The sequence below is a fragment of the Sipha flava genome, unplaced genomic scaffold (assembly GCF_003268045.1).
Source record: "Sipha flava isolate LNK unplaced genomic scaffold, YSA_version1 212_pilon_pilon, whole genome shotgun sequence".
NCBI classification, from domain to species: Eukaryota; Metazoa; Arthropoda; class Insecta; order Hemiptera; family Aphididae; genus Sipha; species Sipha flava.
The window spans coordinates 336,227-349,075 of NW_020272825.1; the positions used below are offsets into that span (position 1 = coordinate 336,227).

At 29.7% G+C, this 12,849-nt stretch overlaps 1 protein-coding gene and 1 pseudogene across 1 annotated transcript in view; one reads left to right on the forward strand and one right to left on the reverse strand.

Annotated features, from left to right (window-relative positions):
• Positions 1 to 1,046: 1,046 nt before the first annotated feature.
• Positions 1,047 to 12,849, forward strand: part of LOC112682849 (rho guanine nucleotide exchange factor 17-like) — a 92,164-nt gene continuing 80,361 nt past the window's right edge. Inside the window, exon 1 of the mRNA XM_025553599.1 lies at positions 1,047 to 1,293. The gene's annotated coding sequence lies outside the window, so the exon portion shown is untranslated. The remainder of the gene's footprint in view (positions 1,294 to 12,849) is intronic.
• Positions 4,706 to 7,553, reverse strand: LOC112682854 (annotated as a pseudogene).

Here is a 12,849-nt window from a genome sequence, read left to right on the forward strand (position 1 = left end):
GTTTCGACGTTCCACCGCGGAAAACGGGCAAATTGTTCTCAGCCGATAAGCCCCCGGGTACTAATGTTATTTCCCATCCGTGTGTAGTTTGTATGAAACCGGACGACGTGCGTTATCTTGTGCGGCAAAAGCAATGCCAGTGGTACACAACATTATTGTTGGGGACCAAACCCAGATCAAGACCTTCACGGGCCCAAGGGCCAATAGACGGTTGTGGGTCCGTGACAATGAAAACAGTTCTTTAGAGGTTATAAAAACATACGAGTAAACAGATTAAAACCTTTTTAATCAGGTATAATAAAAACATTAAAAACACATTGTTTTTCATCATAATACGTATACTGTGCGCAAATGAAATCAAGTATTTCGTGCAAAAGTATTTTTTTCGCGCTTTCTTCGTGTATCTATAAAGCTTCCAAGGTTTTATTTTAAACGCGTGGCGGTAAACATGGGTGAATGGGCGACGCCCGTTAATCCGAACGAGAAAACAAAACTCGTGGTACTTCAATACGTACAAGGTTTCAATGCGATCTCGAGCCGAGAACACTGCGAGCCCTAAGCATACGCGGGCCCCGGGAACGTGCCCCCTCCCCCCGTGCCGTCGATTCGGGGTAGCGCAGCCGGCGGCAGTCCGTCGGTCGTGTTTGGGCGCGGGGAGTACGCCGCGATCGTCGTGATCACGTGATGCTCGACCGTTGCACTCGTCCGCGCGTGTGGTACGAACCGTTCGTCCGTGCGCGTTACCGCCGCAGAGTTTTGTTACAACGTTGAGAACGTCTGGAAAAAAAAAAAAAAATAATAATAATAAAAACGCGTCTGCGGCGGCGGTGGCGGTGGCAGTGAATTCGACGACCGCGCATCGTAACCGGTGGAGGAACAACGGCCGGCGACGGCAACGTCTTTGCTCGATCGCGGGAGGTGTGTGTTTCTCCGTCTCCGTGTGCCGGTCGTCGTTCTCGCTCTCGCTCGCTCTCACACATACACACACACACACACACACACACACACAGACGCGCGCACGCACCCGCACGCACCCGTACACGAGATCGCGCTCGCACGCGCGCACAACAGTCGCGTCCTGCCAGTGCGCCCGGTTCGTGTGGTGCCGCCCAACCGTGTACCGCGGTCCGTGTTCCGTTTACGCGCTCGCGTGCGCCTACGCACGTACGTTGTGCGCATACGTTGTTCTTCCCGTGTTTTCCGCAGCGACCCGTGACTGACCTGTCGACGCCAACCGACCGCCTAAAATATTCTCCCGACGTCCGACCTCAAAACGCCATCGTCGCGCACTCGGTAAGTGTCTGCCGCACGTACATTCGGGGTGAGCCGCACGGGAACGGGCGGTAGGGTAAGGGTCAGGAGCCGGCGGCTAGGGGGGCCCACGGTTAACGTCGCGACGGTACGCAGCAGAACCTATTTCAAGTAATTTTCACTAGGTGGCACTTCGATAAGATTGTCTACCACCGTGGTTCATAGACGTGGTGTTCTTCTGCGCGGGAACGTACAGGGAAAATCGACTCCTGTCACTGCGGTCGGTATGAGAACGTGTTGGTTAGTGGTACGATCAATTATCATTTGGGGGGGGGCTGTGGCGTGCACAACATATGTTTCAATACATACCCGCCCACATCGTTCCCTAGCACACCATCCTAGACATTTTTTTTCAAAAATATAAATCGAAGAAGACTAAAAATTATTAAAAATTTAATTTCCTAACTACTTATATTTTACCAACTCAAATTTCAGATTAGCAAATTCTAATAGGCTTATCCCCTTTTATGTGAAATCAACTAAAATCAATTTAAACAATACAGGATTTTCGATCTAATTGCCGTGTGTTGTTACGTTACTATCGGCTATGATATTCCGTTGCATTCGTTTTTCGTGTTGGTGATATGTTTAAACTTGGAAATTCGATAAGTTTGTAATCGTCCAAAATCTTTACACATCTAAGTCCTACCACACAACCCCACCCATCCATAACATTTTCACCATGACGCCCGGGCGTCATAAAAACCCTTTCACCACGCTACTGCTGGGGTCGCACTAGTGCCATGTACTTTTTAAAATATGTTCTGATATGTAGATAACGCGCGCTATGAACCCCGTGCTCCGCGGCGGCCGTGCAAACGATCCGGTTGCCTTCGCATCGCGGTCATGAGCTACAGTGAAACGGCTCGCATCATTCTGCTGTGTAAATAAAAATAAAAACAAACGATAAACGCGCGTGGCCAAACGTAGTGCCCGCGTCATGGAACGCCGGGGGGGGCCCGTGTATCGTGGTGGGGGTGAACACGAGAATTCGGGGTGCACTTCTCCCGAGTATTGTATATTTATCCGTCGAAATATTAACGTAAAAATAATTCGAGTGGATACGATTATATGATAAAATGACAATCGACTGATTTGAATAACAGAATAACACTACAGCAGTAACGACAACAGTAAGTAAATCGAATTAGATGAGATTAGTCAACATTGGCCGGTATCATCGATCTAACACGAAGGATTATTTTTTGAGAATCAAATCGATGTGAAAGTTTCGAGGAAAGACGAGAAAATCGAATGATGCTCAATGATACTGCAGCATCTGTTATCAGAACGTTATGATTTTCGACCAAACCATAAGAATTACCGTTGACGTTTGTACGAGCCAAGTAATTCTACTATTAATTGCGTGAGTGACATTCGAGTTTTACGAATGCATAGAAATCGAGGAATTTCCGCTCGACATATTGTTATAGTTAACCCGTTGTAAGTCCCGGTGTAATTCTGCTCCCCCGCCTGTACAGTTCGAAATGAACGATTTATTTTCGTCCCCGCGGTACTCCGAAGCATTAGTTCACGGTTTTCGATGGTGACGAACGCGAGACCCGTGAATCCCGCCGAACCGTCTAGATGAGACAGTACGACTATCTAATCCGATACAAAATGACCCTACCACGGTGTTGTATTAATACGCGTAGATCTTTTAAGTTATCTCCAACTTGACTAATCCAAGGTTAGGGAAGTTAGGACCAGATTACCTGTCAAGTTAAAAGTTAATATACAATAAGTTAGGGTGACATATTAACTCCACGAGCGAGCTGATTACCCGATTTCCGAACGTATTTTGAATTGTATAATTCCATGTACAATATATAAAAAAAAATTGGTAATTCGTGTACGCTAATGTGTAAAATACAATACAAACATACAATACATACAATACAATACAACATCAATTGATTTATTTCGGGCATCACTTGACAGGAATAGCGGAGCCAATATGATATCCAACATCTGGAATGGATAGGAACTGACAGAAGAAGAATGTGTAAAAACAAAAATAAATTTAATTTACCAATTTGTAAGCAATGCATTTATTCTTTAAATTTTAATATCGATGACAAGTTCGTTTCTCTATTAAGTACTTATATTTAAATACATTTTTTTTTATACTGACTAGTATCTATTATACTAGTATTCATATATGAATATTATAATTTAATACCCTAGAATATCAATAATCGTAACTGTATGTAGGGGTGGACGAAATCAACGGAGGTTTTAGATAATATAAACTAATGCGTTTAGAAAACAATAACCAACTAGGTCCGTTGAAAATTAAAATTAGACATTTTCATATATGTGTATTATATATTTTAACATTTGTGAGTTGCGCCTTATATCTTGTGTTCAGATACTTCTTGTTGCTGAATATCTTGTATCTATTCATTTCGTTTGTATAAAGATACAAGATATAAATAAAAATAAAGTTTAAATTTGTCTTATGTAATGTACGTAGTTTATTATAATATAAGCATATTTATTATATTTATTATAAGCGATATAAGCATTAAATTAATCGAAAACATGTTTTAACAAATTTTAAAGAAGTAGAAACCTACTTTAGAGTAAATTATACTTAGTTATTCGTTCGCTACAAGACAAGCTTGTGTTCTTTAGTTATTCATATATTAGACCAATATGTTCATGATTTTGTGATAAAATGTTCCACAGTTAATATTTCTTTAAAATAATTCATAATTTTTAAATTATTTTATTATTTAATATCAAAAATAGATAATGTTTGTGTGTTTTAATTTTATTGAAAATAAAAAATATTGAAATACAATAAGTTTTATTATATTTATCATCTTTAATAGTAATTAAAAAAAAAAAATAAAAAATAATGGTATCTTATATATTGTATTTTATATTTTGTTTCTAAAATGGTAAAAAAAAATGTATCTAGTATCTAGATTCTTTTTTTTCAATTATCTTTCCCGTCCCTGTCCTATATATATATATATATATATATATATATATATATATATATACATATATAAATTTTTTTGATGGAATATTCAGGCGTATTCTTAAATTCATTCTAATCGATCTTTAAATTAATCGAATAAAAAATTAAAAACGATATAAAAATGAAAATGTTTGCAGATTTTGTCGACTGATAATTAATATTTCGTTCTTCGTTAAACAGCATTTCGTACATTAAAATTATTAAACACTCATATTTATCAATATCATTATTATATGCATGCACCAAAATTAGATGTATTAAATCTAAGTTTATAAATATTAATTTGTATTTTGGTTGAATACAATTGAGTTTGTCAAAGAATTCTTATTAAGTTAGAAAATATATTTTTAAAGAATGTTGAAAAAGTTTTTATGTTTAGATGATAATATACAAAATAGTAGACAATTATTTCATTCCTTCGAAATAATTAATTGAAAACTGTAACACATCAACTGGTTTGGCTGCCAATACCTCCGTTATGTAATTAATAATCATGTCTTTAACTTCTTTGTTTTCTTCCAAGTAACTTTTACACATAATTTTTGTTTTTGCCTGAAATGTTAACATGTTCGATTAAAAATTCACATGCAGTTGTTTTTATTGTCTATATTTACAATTTCATTTAAAAACATAGATTTTAAACGAGGATCTTGCTCCATTTTTTTCTTTAAACTTAACATAGGGTCTTCATGGACACAACCATATTTTGTTATTCGCATTGTATTTCTTATAATCAATTTGTTGTTGATTGTTTCACCCCAACAATGTTTCAACGTGTAACCAGAACGAGTTAAGACTGTGGTCATTTCATTAAATGGATTTTTTGAAGACTCTTTGTATAAAAACCTCTTAATAATTACCACTTGTGTAAGTTCATCATTGATTTTGTATTTTTCGTCTAATGAACATTTCTATTAAAGATAAATACATGGATTATTTTAAGAATTTTATCTGTTAATATTTTAATACATACATATAATGTTTTGCATAATGTTCCGTTAATGGTAACGGCCGTTTTATTTTTTATGGAACCTTGAAATCCTATTATAGCAAGGTAGCGGAGAAAAGCGTAATTCATGCCTTCAGTGAGTAAGCCCTGCAACCATAGTCAATAATTTTATAACAGGAAAAAATCAATTGGAAATTCTATAACTGTATATTAAGCATGTATCATTAATTATGTAAAATAATTGTTTAACAAAACAGTATCAATAGGAAGAAAAAATTCAATACTAAATATAAAACTATGAGTTTAATTTGTTCGTGTCTTTAGAGTGGCTGAAGCGGGTCGAAAAAAACATATAAAACAACTTAAACGCCAGACAAAATTGTAAAGCTCGAGATTGATCGATTTTAATTTAGAAAACAGATTTTACTTTGTATACAAGTCTTCTAGGTTCCTATTGAAGCGATTTTCAAAAATTAAACAAGGAATAAGGTCTACAAGTAGAAGAAATTTCTGTTCTTAAAATTATTAAGGCTATAGCCTATAGGAGGGATGGCTAATAGGATTTTTCAACGTGCCATAATTAAAAAATAAAAATTTCAGTAGTGCCAAAATTATTTTTATTAATACAGATAAATACAAATGAAAAATATAAATGTATTTTTTAATAATAAATATAAGATAACAACATGTGGTTGTGAAATATATATTATTAAAATATGCAATTGATAATTCAATTTATTGTATGTTACTTAAAAATCTATAAATATATATGGACAAATAAAAGTTTCAAGTGCCATCGAAAATCTCATGCGTGCCAACCGTGGCACGCATTCTACTTATTTGCCACCCTTTGCCTATAGGTACCATTTTTATTTATTTTTATCATTGTTTAACCGATGACACTGCGGGAACTGCTTTCGCAATGTTTCCGTGTCGCCGAGGTACTTATAGGTTATAAAAAAACATATTGAAGTATTTTATACCTGTATTATTGAAGTTAAAGTATAGATTTAAAACTTTAAACTTCAAAAGTAATCAACTTGGAGTTACGTAACCCGCTTAAACGGTAGATAGAGATAGGTACTCAAGTTCCACTGAAGTTAAATTAATTACGTATAGCCGTATAGTACCTGTAAATGTTCGAACTTCAAAGTTCATGAACGAAACTAGATTTACGAATGCTCAATATACAAAATATATTATAATAAACATACACAATGCACAATAGTCATACATTATTCGAAATTACGTGAGGAAATTTAATCAGAAAAATAATCTACAATTAGGACTAAAAAATACGAGTACAGGCATATATAGAAAAATGAACTAGGGTTTGAAGAACCATTAATCAGCCCTCAGATCCGTTTTTGAATATTAAAACGATTTAAATTCAATAACCACTTGATTGTATGTATTTATTATTCAAGTGTTTAGTATACTACTCGTTTATATATACAGTGAATTCATTCCATGGCAACCACTTTTGGTTAATTTTATAAACTGTGAATGAATTATTTGTACACTTCGATTTAACATTATAATTTACTAAACCTTAATGTATTTCATCTTAATATTTTTAGTGTGATCGATTATATCTCCGTCGTTCAAATCTGTGTAAATCTTAGTTGTTTCATCATTATTTTTGTTTGAAATGAGAACGGTTTTGCGTTTCATTTTTGATTGACTAGAACACCTTTAGGAATATATTTGATCAGTTTGGATTCAAGAATACACTTTATTATAGAACAATAATTATGTATCATAGTTAATTATTAAACATTACCATTGTGACCATTTTTCTGCATAAGAATGGAAATTTTCTGTAGTGGTGGTTATTACTTTCATTCCAATTTGTTCTCCACGTTGAGATGTATTAGTCGAGTTCAAGCTGATAATTAAAGATGTGTTATTTGAGTTACCAGTCCATATTTTACCAATAAATTCACCTAATTCTTCATTTTTTTTCATTTACCATTGATAATATTTCGTTAAAACACAATTTAGGAATACAATCAATATCTGTAATAAAATATCACTAAGTTCTATGGTTTATTTTGAATTTCAACTAATTTTTGTTATATTGATATAATTATGCTATGGTAGATGATTTATGATATTTATTTAGCTTAAAAATAAAGTCATTATTATAATTATAAAATTACTATTAGCGAGTTTAAAGTTCAGTCATAAAAAGAAATAAACTATACCGATGGATAAATTTTTGTCTTTTAGTATTGTTTCCTTTTTTGAATTCGTCAAATTTGAATTTCCTTCGATACACTTCGCTAAATCATACGTATCCATGTTTAGAAAAAATAGTTTTTAATAATTTTTTTAAATAAATAATTATTCAAAAATATTAATTACACAGGATTATTGAATATTGATTCATTTTGTGTAAGATATGTCCAAATAAACAACAACAACTTTATTGATTTATTAAATAGTTTCCAAGTTAAGATTGTACTTCTATTTATTATAATTAGCATATTTTAATTATTGAAAGCTAATTTAGCTTATTTTTAACTATTTAGGAGCTTTAACAGTGAAGATATTTTATTTTTTAGATAAAAAGTCAATTTGCATCAAAAGTTTCGAATGTTAGAAAAATAATGTATGTTTTAATATTTTAGATAATAAATACGACATAAATGGTATACTTATGCAGATTAGTCAGTTAAATTTAATATTTCTCTATGCTAACGAAAAGCCGATTACAAATCTTGGAAATAATATTAATATTATTAGTATATGAACAATATTATTAATAATATTAGTATTTCAAAATAAAGCCTTTTTTTTTTTTTTTAATTAAACTAATAAGTTGGCTTATTTTATTTAATCGGATATTTAGCATTATAGTATAAATAATATGTTAAACATAATTTATGACTTCAATTTGTATCTAAATGTCTAGATTTTATTTTAGATTCTAGAGGTGTGGTCTATATTTTGATACAGTTTGTTACTATTCAATTATTTTATCAGAGAAACTATTTGAATACGCCATTTCCAACTTTTATTTTTCAATTTAAAAATCGTGTTTTGTGAGGTGATTAATGATTTCAAATTTAATAGTTTTTATTGTTCATTAAGTGTGATTTGCTGTAAAACGTGCTTGTTTCCGTTTAATTGGCATTTTTTCAAGAAAAAAACTATTTCAATAAACAAATGTAGGTACTGCATGTTCATGATCTAATTATTATATAACATACGTAATAAAAAATATTAAAATTTACGTTCAGGTCAATTCAATTTGGTGTATTTATCATTCCGACATCAATGGAGGACATTTATCCGTCCAACCTTATTTATTCCTGACGCTCTTACCTATTCATTATTTCTTATTACTTTGCTCTTTACGTTTTATTAAAATAATACATAAAGCGTTTTGATTTATAAGTGTTCGAAAAAAACATTATTATTTTTAATGTCCCAGTGAAAACCGTAAACACTTTAACCATCGTGTAATACGAAACTCATAAGGGAACTGTTGTAGGTAACAAAGGTTGGCATTCTATTAATGAAACTTTAAACACCAAATACTAGTTAGAATTTCGTATTGTAGTCAATAGTATTGAATTTCAAAAAATAAAAAAATAATAAAAATAGTAAATTGATGAAAGTGATTTGAACATCAAAATGTAGTTGAGAAATTATATCTACGACGTGTAAACGATCATTATATTATATACCACTAATAGTAAACCATCCAGAAAGAATGCTAGCGAAAGTTTGATGTGTATGCTTGGTATGCGGTGAACATTGGTTATAACCTTCTCTAATCGTCATCATTCAAAAACCTTTAAAGTTATTGTTTGATATCATATAGCGTTGAAAGTTTTTAACTTTTAGACTATAATGTATGAAAATATGTAAGTTTTATTAAGTTTTAAATGGATTAGTGAGTAACTAATGTTATTAATCATGAAAATAAACTTATTTCCTCAATACGTACCAACCTTATTGTTTAAAAGTTAAGTTTGAATCTTATTTATTAATTATTTTAGAATATGAAAATTTATTTTAAATGTAATACAGTTTTCATAACATGAAAATATTTTTTAAACACTAGATATAATATTATATTGTTCAGAGACCAGATTGTTTAAATTATTATGATAAACATTTCTGGAAATGTATATAGATACTAAAAATAATGTGTTGGTTAAAACTATTATGAACGTTGTAAGATCAAAAATAATTGAGTTTTTATTTATATATTATGTAAGCAAAATAAAACGAGAATTGCATTGTTGCACCGCAAGAATACCATTTTGATATTTTTGTATTTGATGAATATTATTCTTTAAAATAGTATGCTAAAATTTTTAGATTTCAAAATTAATATTTTCGGATGAACACATTTTATAAATTTCTTCATAGTATATATTATAAAATGTCTCGTGCTATACTCAATCTTTAAATTAATGATTCCAAATATTTGCCTTAGGTATATTTTAATAGTAGAGTAGATATTTACATACACTTATATAATGAATTTTTATAACAAAAGATTTCTGAATCGATCTTGATATAAATTCTAAACTTAATAATAAACTATATATATATAATTATAGTATAATATAATATATTTTACATTGTTCTAGTGAAATCTTATGACTTGCAGCTCTTAACAATTATCGATGAAAACAAGATCAATATAAAAATATTTTTAATTTTTCTCAGTAACTTATAAGTGATGTTAAAACTTTCTTTTGTAGTCTATTTAATAACATGGATGTTATACTTCGTAAAACAAACTTTAATTAACAAGATTCTAAGAAGAGTTTGTCTGATAAAATATAATATAAATAATGAACTGAAATGCATAGAATTAATTAGGTTATGACCCAGGCTCGGAAGTTATAGCACTAAAAATGTTATTTTTTAGCTCTTAAATATGCACTTAAAAACTCTAAAATGTGCACGATAAATATCACGAAAAATAAAAAAATATACATTTAGGTTGAGAAAATTATAAATTTATTAGAAAAAAAATGAAATGTAATTTTACAAATTTTTGGGCTCATAGACGTCTGGATTGGTTGAATTATAAACTTACAAAAATGTTAAATTACTTAAATATATTTGTAAAAATGTACTTATAATTAAATTATTTTATTTAGTCACTAACTATTAATACATAAAATTTTCAATGAAAACATAAAATACTATTGGATGAGGTGTATTTATTTTCAATAATTCAAATATTTTTAAAACTATAACTAATTAAATCATTATTATTAACAGCATTTGATTATTTCTAGTATTATGTGAAAATATACCCAAAAATAGCAAAAGTAAATGTTGTGTATGATATCCGAGCAGTATGAAACATATGTGTATCTTACTTTGGATGTTCTAGGATAAACCAAGAAAAATAAGCATTTGTTAAAACTTCCGAGCCCTGGTTATGACTATCTATTTATTCACATAAAGCACAATCATATTTTTTTATTGAAAACATAGTTTAAGTACCTTTGGTATTTAAGTACATTAAATGTTTATTTCGTATGGGGAAAACTCTGATACAGCTAAATAATAAAAGTAGTTATAATTTATCGAATTTAGTTATAATGTCACGCATTTTAATATATGTATACGGCTAAAAATATAATATAGGTACATATAGGTACATTAAATATCAGTTGATATAATGGTTTTTTTATTTATAAAATACATTTTTGTGTGCTATTAATTATAGATTATCTGTATAGTATCCAACTTAAGTAAAATTATTTCAAATACATAGGTTAGTTATTCAAAACAGCTTAATAGGTGCAAAGTAATGATTTTAAATTTATCAGCATTATGATTTTAAGTGTTTTTTTTTTTTTTATTGTAAATGATTGAGTGTAATTGCTTTTATTATTAGTTATTCTTTTAAATATAATATAAATAAAATAATAGTTGCAACTACTCAAAAAACAACAGCCTGAACAAGAAATCAGAGATATAATTAAATATTTAACATAGAAAATTATAATTTATTATTTTATTTTAAAGTGAGGTATAGGTAATATATTAACTTTATACTTTCTATATGATTTGATATAGAATCTAGATAATAGATTTGTCTTCGGTGTTATTTTTTTCTTAAAAATTACTATTGTATATGTTAATAATGTTAAATAAACTTGTATTGATCTTTATTCAGATATCATTGTATGTCATACATGAATTATGATTGAATGTTTTGAATTATATTGTATTTTACAATGTATCATAATATTCAACTGCATAAATTTAGCTCGTTTCATGATCTCGAGTTTATAAAGCATCAGGATTATGTATCCCAAACTTCCGCTACATACTCTGCAAACTATAGATCTATACAAATGATATTCTTAAAAACTCATCAGCACACGTCACTTGAAACGATCGACTACTTTTTTTAATCTACTATAGTATATTCTTATATATTTTGTTTTGTATTCAGTAAAACTTTTACCTTACCTTGAATTGGATTTGGTGAAAAATACAACGCATATTACAAATTTTGTTGTATATTATGGTCATCATGGTCATTCATCATTGTATTCTTAATTTACCTAAGCTTTCTAATGTAAGGTAAATCTTTGATTTAAACTTCATTTTAAAATGTGTGTCTTGTAAAATGTATTTTTCTTTATTATTGACATACAAAGATTTTAATGTCCTAAACATATATCAGATATAATACAATTTTATTGTTTTTATTGTATTTCATTAAATAATTATTTTGGGGTTTTTAATTTAAAATTTAAAATTTTCATATTGTAGTTACCATTATACATGAGCTATATATTTATTGCTGTATTTATCGTTTTGTTATCTTTTTTCTTCCTCTTTAATTGATTGATCGATAAAAATAATGTAATATGAGTTTATTTTGAACACTTTGAAGTTGTTAGAATTCGTTGGACTATTATAAATATTCAAAATATAACATTTATGTGTTTATATATTTAATTTATGTATTATATAACATTATATTTGAATATTGTAATCAAATGCATTAGCACGATAAAAATAGTTCACCCAAAACAAGTCTTTAAATCTAATAGTTTATGATTTTGGAAGGGAATAATAAAACATTTTTGTCATCATAATATTTATAGTATATGAGTATATAAGTACGAATTTAGTATATTTATAAGTTTATTACTTATTATTAACTTAAATATTACTGTACACTGTACAATGTACAGTGTATGATCATCGGAAATTATTATAATTCAAATTGAGTACCTAAATAGATCCTCAAAATCGCATCCATATATTTGCATTATCCAGTTCTCACGAGTACCTATTTCAATCTTTGTATATTAAAAGTATCTAGAAACTATGATATTAGTTACTTGATACCTATAGTTATTTAGTATACCTATAGTATTATTTTAAACTTATCTTAAAGTTTAACATTCTCAATTCATTCTATATAAGGTGTAAAAATAATAACTCGAACCAAAAATATATCTATTGTATAATATGGATAAGAATAGGGTTGTGTCAGTGAAAATTGGTATTTTTTGAAAAAGCTTAATTTTTATTGGTATACAAGCCGTGGTTAATTTAATTATTATTATTCAAATGCGTAGACGGTTACATTACACAT